The sequence below is a fragment of the Rattus norvegicus genome, chromosome 14 (genome assembly GCF_036323735.1).
Source record: "Rattus norvegicus strain BN/NHsdMcwi chromosome 14, GRCr8, whole genome shotgun sequence".
Taxonomy (NCBI): Eukaryota; Metazoa; Chordata; class Mammalia; order Rodentia; family Muridae; genus Rattus; species Rattus norvegicus.
The window spans coordinates 18,173,466-18,182,346 of NC_086032.1; positions in this window are offsets into that span (position 1 = coordinate 18,173,466).

The window sequence follows — 8,881 nt, forward strand, 5'->3', positions numbered from 1 at the left end:
ACAGCTAACCATAAGGCTAAACCTGGGGAGCAAAATGGAGGAGTTGAGAAAAGACTAAAGGAGCTGAAGGGGTTTGCAACCCCATAGGAAGAACAACAATGTCAACCAACCAGACCGCCAGCCCCAGAGCTCCCAGGGACTAAACAACCAACCAAAGAGTACACATGGAGGGACCCATGGCTCCAGCTGCATATGTAGCAGAAGATGGCATTGTCTAGCATCAGTAGGATGAAAAGCCCTTGGTCCTGTGAAAGCTCGTTTCCCCAATGTGGGTGAATGCCAGGGTGTTAAAGTGGGAGTGGGTGGGTGGGAGTGGGAGCATCCTCATAGAAGCAGGGGGAGGGGAGAGTAGATATTGTAGAGGGGGGGAAAGGACATAACATTTTAAGTATAAATACATAAAATATCCAAGAAGAATAAAATGTAAAAAAATCCAGCAAAGAAACAAATGACAAATAAAAAAGTAGTGTATAATGAACTGGGTATGATGGTTCGTGCCTGCTTGTAATAACAGGGCTTTCGAGGGGGTGCAGAAGGATTGCCAATTTGAGTTTAGCCTATGCTATGTAGTAAAACACTGTATCAAAAAGCCAGAAGGGAAAAGTAATGTATATTTGTTACATAAAAATAGCAGGCTTCACTACCTAAAGACTATACATGGACTGACCCTGGACTCTGACCTCATAGGTAGCAATGAATATCCTAGTAAGAGCACCAGTGGAAGGGGAAGCCCTGGGTCCTGCTAAGACTGAACCCCCAGTGAACTAGACTGTTGGGGGGAGGGCGGCAATGGGGGGAGGGTTGGGAGGGGAACACCCATAAGGAAGGGGGGGAGGGGGATGTTTGCCCGGAAACCAAAGAATTATTATTAAGTATTAAATAAATTAAAAAAAAATAGCAGACTTCACTGCGACATTTTCACAGGAGTGACATTTTCACAGGAGTGCTTGATGTATTCTGATCACGCTCACACTCTGGTCCCCTCTCTTGCTCTCTGAACTCCATCCACTTTTCTCTAATCAATCTCCTTTCTTTCCTACCTTAAATCCTGCTTGCCGAACGTGAGAGGAAACGCGCTGTTTGTCCTTCTGACTCTGGTCCATCTCCAGCTCATCTACTTCATCACAAATGGCATCATTTTGTGGCTTGTGATTGTGCGTGTAGACATCACGTTTCTTCTATCTATCCATCCACTGATGGACACTCAGGCTGACTGTTGGTCTGACTGTCAGGGGTAGTGTTCAGAGAGGCATGGGTATGCAGGTATCCCCATGACAAGCTGGTGTTGGTTCTTTGGGATACAGACCCATATAGGATATAGCTAGATCACATGGAAATTCCACTTCTAGCTCTTTGAAGACCACCCTGAATGAGTTTTCACAATGGTTGTACTGATTTCCATTCTCACTGTACCCCCTCTCTTTCCTCTTCAGCCTAGCCTTGCTGTTCTGTGACGATGGCCCTTCTGGCTGTGGTAAGATAGAATCTTGTGGTTTTAATTTGCATGGACACAGTGTTGCACTTTTCTCTCCCTGGCTATTGATCATTTGGATTTCTCCCTGCTCACTTCGTCTGCCCATACATAATCGATTGGTTTATTCGTTCTATTGCTATTTAATTTCTCTATATGTTCTGGGTATTAGGCCCCTGACTGGTGAGCAAATATCCTCTCCCATGCTGTGTGTTCTCTCTTTCCTGTGGCTCTGACCGAGGCATTAGAGCTGAGAAAAGACAAGAGACACAGGTAGCTGGTGTGCCTTTGGTCCCACTCATGTCCATGGGGATATTTATAGGGAGAGATGTCTTCTGGTGGCAGAAGGAAAGACTATCAAAAATAAGGAGGAAATCCTCTCCCCACTAGGGGCTCTCTAAGGACCTAAAAAGCTGGCCATCATTCACTACTTGAGACGCCAGAAAAGGAAGAACAGAAAACAATTGGGCAGATGAAGCAGCCTGGCACACTGCCCTAGAAATCGGACCTCTCTTGCCCCTGACTTCTCTGGATCTGGGGGATTCTATATTCCCTGACCACACTAAATTATTCAAAAGGTGACATAATCTGAGCCAGGATTTTGTCCATGTCCCAACACTATGGCGGATGGTAGAGAACAGCAGTTTACAAATTTGTTATTGCTAGAAGAAATGGGACCGCACACACTCCAGAAGATTCTCTGATCTTCACACATGGGTGTCCAGAGAATGTAGGATTTGATACGACATGCTAATGTCAGGGTTAGAGATGACAACTAGAAGCTAGCTGATGCTGTCAAGAACTGCCAGTGAGGCACAAGGCCTAGAACCTACTGAGAGACAGACTTCACAGAGGTAAGACAAGAAAAAAAATTAGATATAAATATTTACTGATGCTTATAGATACCTTTTCAGGTTGGACTGAGGCTTTCCAAATAAGCGTGAGACTGCTCGGATCAGGACAAAGAAACTGCTAAAAGAAATTCTTCCAAGGCATAGTTTTCCTAGGCTTCTAAGGTCAGAAAATGGACCTATATTTGTGTCCCAGATAAGTCAAGGATGAGCTAATATTCTGGCGATTGACTGTAAACGCCATTGTTCTTACAGACTCCAGAGTTCAGGACAAGTAAAAAGGATAAATAGAACCCTAAAAGAGACCTTAACTAAATTGACCTTAGACACCGATAGTGTCCGGGTGACTCTTCTCCCATTGCCCTTTATAGAGTATGGCAGTCCCCATACCAGATGGCACTCAGCCCTTTTAAAATGATGCTTGGTTCACCTACTGGCAGAGGTTATTACAGAAGCAGTTGATCACCAACTATTAGACGATCTTGAGGGTGTCCAGTGGGTACACAAACGTGTTTGGCCTAAACTTCGTGCTTTCTATAAAATAAGTCCACCTCTGGAGCTACACCAACTTTAGCCCGGAGGTTGGGTCCTGGTCAAGAGACACTGCCGGGGTCACTAGAGCCTCGCTGAAAAGGTCCCTATGCTATAGAGTTGCAGAATGGATCCACCACACATCTGTCTGCAGTTGAAGGCAGCCCTGGCCAGCAGGAGGAGAATTCAGCCTCAAGACTGCCTCCTGTCTCCCACCGATGGACCCCTACCCATGCCCCGGGGACACCACAGACACAGTCCTGTTACTGTTTCCACGAAACTTCAGGAAGCTCCATGATTGGGCCTTCCAGTCACCAGAGAAAAGGGGTGGGGATGAGAAACCAAATCTTTGAAGTTCAGACTCCATTTTAAAGAGCCTGACCTAAGTTTGAACTCGGGTAAACTAACCTAGCATTAGTTTCCAAGTTACCCCAACAAAACCCAAACCTAGCTCCAGTTTCTAGGCTAATTCCAACAAGACCTGGGTCTCCAGGTTAATCCCCCTAACAAATCCAGTGTTTCCAGGTTATCCCCCAACAAGTCTGCACCCCACAGGTGCAGCCTTGTACAAGCCTGCCCCTGCCTAACACAAAGGGAAACAAAACGTTTACGGTTTGACTCCCAGCACCAGCCAGTTGTGCTAAAGGTCACAGTAGCTCTCCAATTAGATGCTTTCCAAGCTAGAGACATCCCTCGCTTGCTACTTTCTATAAAATCTTACCCCAATAAGTGTTCAGGGGTCTTCTCCACCAAAACCGGCCAACAGATCAGCGGTGGGCTGAGCCCAAACTCGAGCTTGTAAATAAAGGACCTTATGCGATTGCATCGGATCGGCTCCTGACTGGTCTGGTCTTTTGGGGGTTCACTAACACTTTCTTGGCACTAGCATACGTTTATTCTCTGTAGACTTCTACAAATGACCTCGCTTAGGTTGCCACTTGACTAACGGATGGAAATTCTAGGGTAACTGGTCTTTACCAAAATGACCAGCAGAGGGCAGCCAACACTGTCGGATCAAGATCCTTCTCCATCTAACAGGAATACAGCATACAGGGCTTCTGTGATTCTCCCTTCTCTGTTCTGCTTCAGAGAGCAAACAAGAAAACATTTTTGACTCTTTAACGTGTCTGAACTAACACTTAAATAGGATACTAAGAGGGGTGTGGTAGTGCCGTCCTTTAATCCCAACGTTCAGTAAGTAAAGCAGATGGATCGCTGTGAGTTCTAGGACAACGTAGTCTACACAAGAAGCTCCAGGACAGCCAAGGTACAGAGACACTGTCAAAATAAAAATACCCCCAACTCCAAAGTATAGTATATTGTCTTACAGCATTTAGAGACTGTCAATGTTATATATAAAGGTATATGGTATTATAGCATATAGAGACTGTCGATGCTATATAGGGAGCTTTAATCTTGTTGACTATGGCTTCTAAGATATTATTTGAGCCTTCTGTGAAGATTAGTTAAGGTTTCTATTGCTGTGGTAAAACACCGAAACGGGTCCATTTGACTTACTCTTCTGTGCCACCAATTCACCGCTGAAGGAAATCAAGGCAGCAACTGAAGGCAGGAATGTGGATGCAGGTACTCAAGCAAAGCCATGGAGGGTGCTGCTCTCTGGCTTGCCTCTCACAGCTTGCTCAGCCTGCTTTCTTATAGCGCCCAGGACCACCAGCCCAGGGACGGCACCGCCCACAGGGAGCTAGGCCCTTCCCCATTCAACATCATTCAAGGAAATGTCCCATAGACTTGCCCTCAGGTCAGTCTGATGAAGGTCTTTTCTCAACTGTGGGCAGTTCTTCTCAGTTAACTCTAACTCGTGCAACTAGACAATAAAGGGCCAGAACAGAAATGACGCTGTAGGATGGGCGGGCGCCCGGCCCGCCCTGATCCCCGTCCCTAGCTCTCTCATTTTATTCAGTCCTGGTTCAGCTTCCACAGCCAAACTGAAATTCCTTTCCCCATAATAAGGTAGTTTCTTCCTCCTTGGTTCTCAGGGAACATTCTCTACTCCTCGCATTTTTGAGTACGACACCTAATTCTCACTGTGGCTCGGCGCCGCCTGACGTTACTTAGGAAATTCGTGTTTTATTTCCTCTGTCCTACAAAGGGCAATTAGCTTTATTTTTCTGATTTATAAAATAAGCCCAAGAAAATGTTATGATACAGAAATGTTTTCTGTGTGCTTGCTCAGATGCGTGTCCACATGGGTGGCTGAAGGTATTTTCACAAAATGATCTATTACTATGCAATTAAAAAAAAACTTACTCTGTTTCAGACTGTACCTACAAAACTCAAGCCTATCAGACATTCACGTACCAACTAGACTGTACCTGACAGAGGGGCAGACAGTCGAGGCGTTTTCTGGGCTCTTTGCTCTGAGTTATCTCGACATTCACCAAGGTCACCTACATTCACCTGGATATTCTCCTGCTGTCTACCAATGACTCCTTGACAGGCCCCACCCCAGCCCCTAGGCTTCCAGGCTGTGTATCCCCTTCCCCCAAACCCCCAGGTTTGCCTGTGTATTCAGTTACCTCAGCCTCTCACATCACCCGGTAGCTACCACGTCAGGTGTTTCCTAGCATGTGGATTGGTTTTTAAAATTTACTCATTTTAAATGACGTGGGTATGTGTGTATCTGAATGTGCATATGTATGCAGTGCCCATGGAGGCCAGAAGAGGGCATCAGATTCCCCGGGACTGGAGTTTCAGGTGGTCCTGAGCTGCCTCAGTGGGTTCTAGGAACAGAACTTGGGCCTTCTGCAAGAGGAGTGCAACTGAATTACTCTTGCCCCTTTAAAAAAAAAATTCAAGTTGAGAATTTTAAACATGCATACAAGGTGTTTTAATCAGATCCACCCCCTCTTTTTCTTCCCTGCAATTTCTCCTCTAAACTTAAATTTTTCCTTTAAATCATGGAGCCCACTTCATGCTATCTGTGTGGACTTGGGTGTTGGAGCATCTAATGAGGCATGGGTAGATTGTTAGGGGCCACGTGCCTGTTAAAACTTGACTCTCATTTTCCTAGCAGCCATTAATTGCCGATAGCTTCTTGGCTTAGGGCGGGGCTTGATGAGCCCTCTCTCTCATCCATGTTGGGATCTTGTGCAGGCATGTGCATGCAGTTGTAATTTCTGTGAGTTCATGTGTGCAACAGCCCGATTGCATGCTACAAATAATATTTCTCTGCAGACATCCACACCTTCCGGCTTTTACAATCTCTCCACCCCCCACTCTCCCTTCTGCAATGTTCTCTGAAGCTTACACTCTCTGTTCTCTGCACTGACCACTCGGGGTCTCTCTACTCATTGCTACCTACTTCAGGAAGAAGCTTCTCTGATGAGAAAGGAAAGATGCTCCAATTTACGGATGAGAGATATACCCTAAAGGGTATAGGAGCAGTTTATTTAGTATCCATATCCATTTAGTAAAATAATAGTCTCACATTCTCTCTTAGGCCTATGGCCCAGTCAGTACCAGGTATGAGTTCCTTTTGTGTGGCAAGCTTAAAAAAATGACCAATTAGTCAGACACTGCTTAGTTATTCTCTTAACATTCACGCCACTACTGAACTGGTAAGTGTGGCTGTTCAGGCAACTCATTATTTTAGGTCTTGGGGTTCACAGCTGGACACAATTGCTAAATAGTTTTCTCCTCGGACAGCATGGATAGGACCTCCTGGCCCTATGAAAGCTACCCAATAGAGGTGAAGCTTATGGGCCAGCTCCAGTTAAGTTTCTCCACAGCCTACGACTCAGGCAAGTGGCGTCTTCGGCAGTAGGGTTTCACCATCAAGTTCTAGAGGATCCAGACGGTCACAGGAGCAGTGACAATAGCCTGTAATGTTGTGTGAGGTCTCCGGGACAAAAAAAAAAAAAAACTCAGAAAGAGGGAGCCTGTGACTGACACTGCTTATGGTGGCTTCCGGTAGTGTCTGAGAGACATTGTCCCCCGAACCCCTTGTTTTTATCTTTGTACCCTCAGGAGTGCAGGAGGACGCTCTCTGTAGCGTGTTATTTGGAGTTTCGCCTCCAGACTACATAATGTTGTCATACATTTATAGAATGAATTTTAGCTGGCTTCTCACGCCCTATTCTCCATTGAGTTTAGAGTTTCTTACGTGAGCGTGGGTAGGAAGTGTTTATTGGAGCAAGGACAAATTATTAATGCCTACACCCCCTGAATAAAACAACACACCCCTCAATCGCTTCTAACTTCCAATAGTCTTTCAGGAAGAGGTAGGGCGTCATGGGACCCTTCCTTTCCCACAGTGAACTACTCACAGGCCTAGTGCTGATAGGCCCCATATTATGCGGGCCTGGTGTAATTTTTCACTTTTACTTTTGAGATGAGGTCTGATGTAGCCCATTCTGGCCTTGACCACACCTTTACCTTTCGATCCTCCTGCCCCTGTCACCCACAGCTACGTGGTAATAGGCATGTAAAGCCACGCCCGACTTTATGTGGTGTTAGGGATTAAAACCAGGGCTTTGTACACAGTAGGTGAACACTGTACCAACTGAATTGCACCTCTGGTGTCCACATAAACAATTTTATGTTTTGAGACAGGGTCTCACTGTATAACTCTGGTTGACCTTTGACCTAGAACTGACTTTACAGCCAAGGTAGCCTGAGACTCACAGAGATTTGCTTGTCTCTGCCTCCTGATTAAAGGCATGCACCATCACTTCCAGCATAAACAATTTTTTTATTGATTTATTGATTTATTGATTCATTCATTCAAGAAAATTGCTCATTAAGTATTAAGCTCAAACCTGATAAGAACTGGATAGATGATTCTTTCCTGGTATAATATGGCAGTGTTATACCAGGTTCAAACCCTACTTCACGGATGAGGCCCAGGGTCTCTTTCCTGCACGCTTCTGGCCTCATTTCTCTCGTATAAATTTTCTGGTGCATATATCCACTCTCTCCAACCCTAGATCATCAAAATGCTTTAGGTCTATGATGATGAAAAAATATAACCTTTTAAGACCCATTGCGTTATTTTGCCAGTAGGCACTGGGTAACCTTTGTATATTTATAAAAAGCGTGTGCTCTATTCTATTCACCTCAGATATCCAAGTTCTCAATCGGATGGCTGTACTGAGAGAGGAAACACAACCTCCTTATAGAATCAGGGTTCCATGTAATATCTTCTAATAGCTAGGCATACAAAATTTCAATTCTTCCCCCCCCTTACTTCTCTTCCCTAACTTTCCATATAATAAAGGCCAGTAGGTATCACGAAACATTCATTGGAAACATGATCTTCAACACTTGGATCATTCTCAACTGTGCTGTAAACCATTTTACTATATTACTAAATTAACTTAATTCACTTGTTCCCTTATTTATTATTTACAAACATGCTCTCATTTTGCCCGTGCTGTCCTCAGACTCATTGAATAGCTGAGGATGACTTTGAACTCCTGACCTTCCTATCTCTACCTTCCAAATGCTATACTTACAGGTGCGTATGCCACTATGTTCAGTGACAGTTCAATTTATTTTCAATGCTTTAGTCATTTCTCTCTCCCTGTGTATGTGAATGTACACACACGTGTGCTCATACAAGCAGCGGCCAGAAGAGGTTATATATATGATCTCCCAGGGCGTGTTTGCAGGTCTTTTCAGAATGCCCAGAGTGTTATGTAGGTACTAGAATTCAAACTCCATCATTCATCCTGGTTGCATGGCAAGCACTCTTACCTGTGAATCCATCTCCACAGCCTCACATAAGTTACTTTTACAATGTTGTGTAGTTAGAAAGCTTTGACAAGTTGAGTGTTGTATTTGTTTCATTGCTGTGAGGAGACATCATGACCAAGGCAACTCTTATAAAGGTAAACATTTAATTGGGGCTGGCTTGCAGGTTCAGTGGTTCAGTCCATTATCATCAAGGAGGGAAATAGGGCGGCGTGCAGGAGGAGCCAAGAGTTCTACATCTTGATCCACAGGCAGCAGCAGGAGACTGTGTACCACACTGAGTTTAGCTTGAGCATAGAGGACCTCGGAGTTT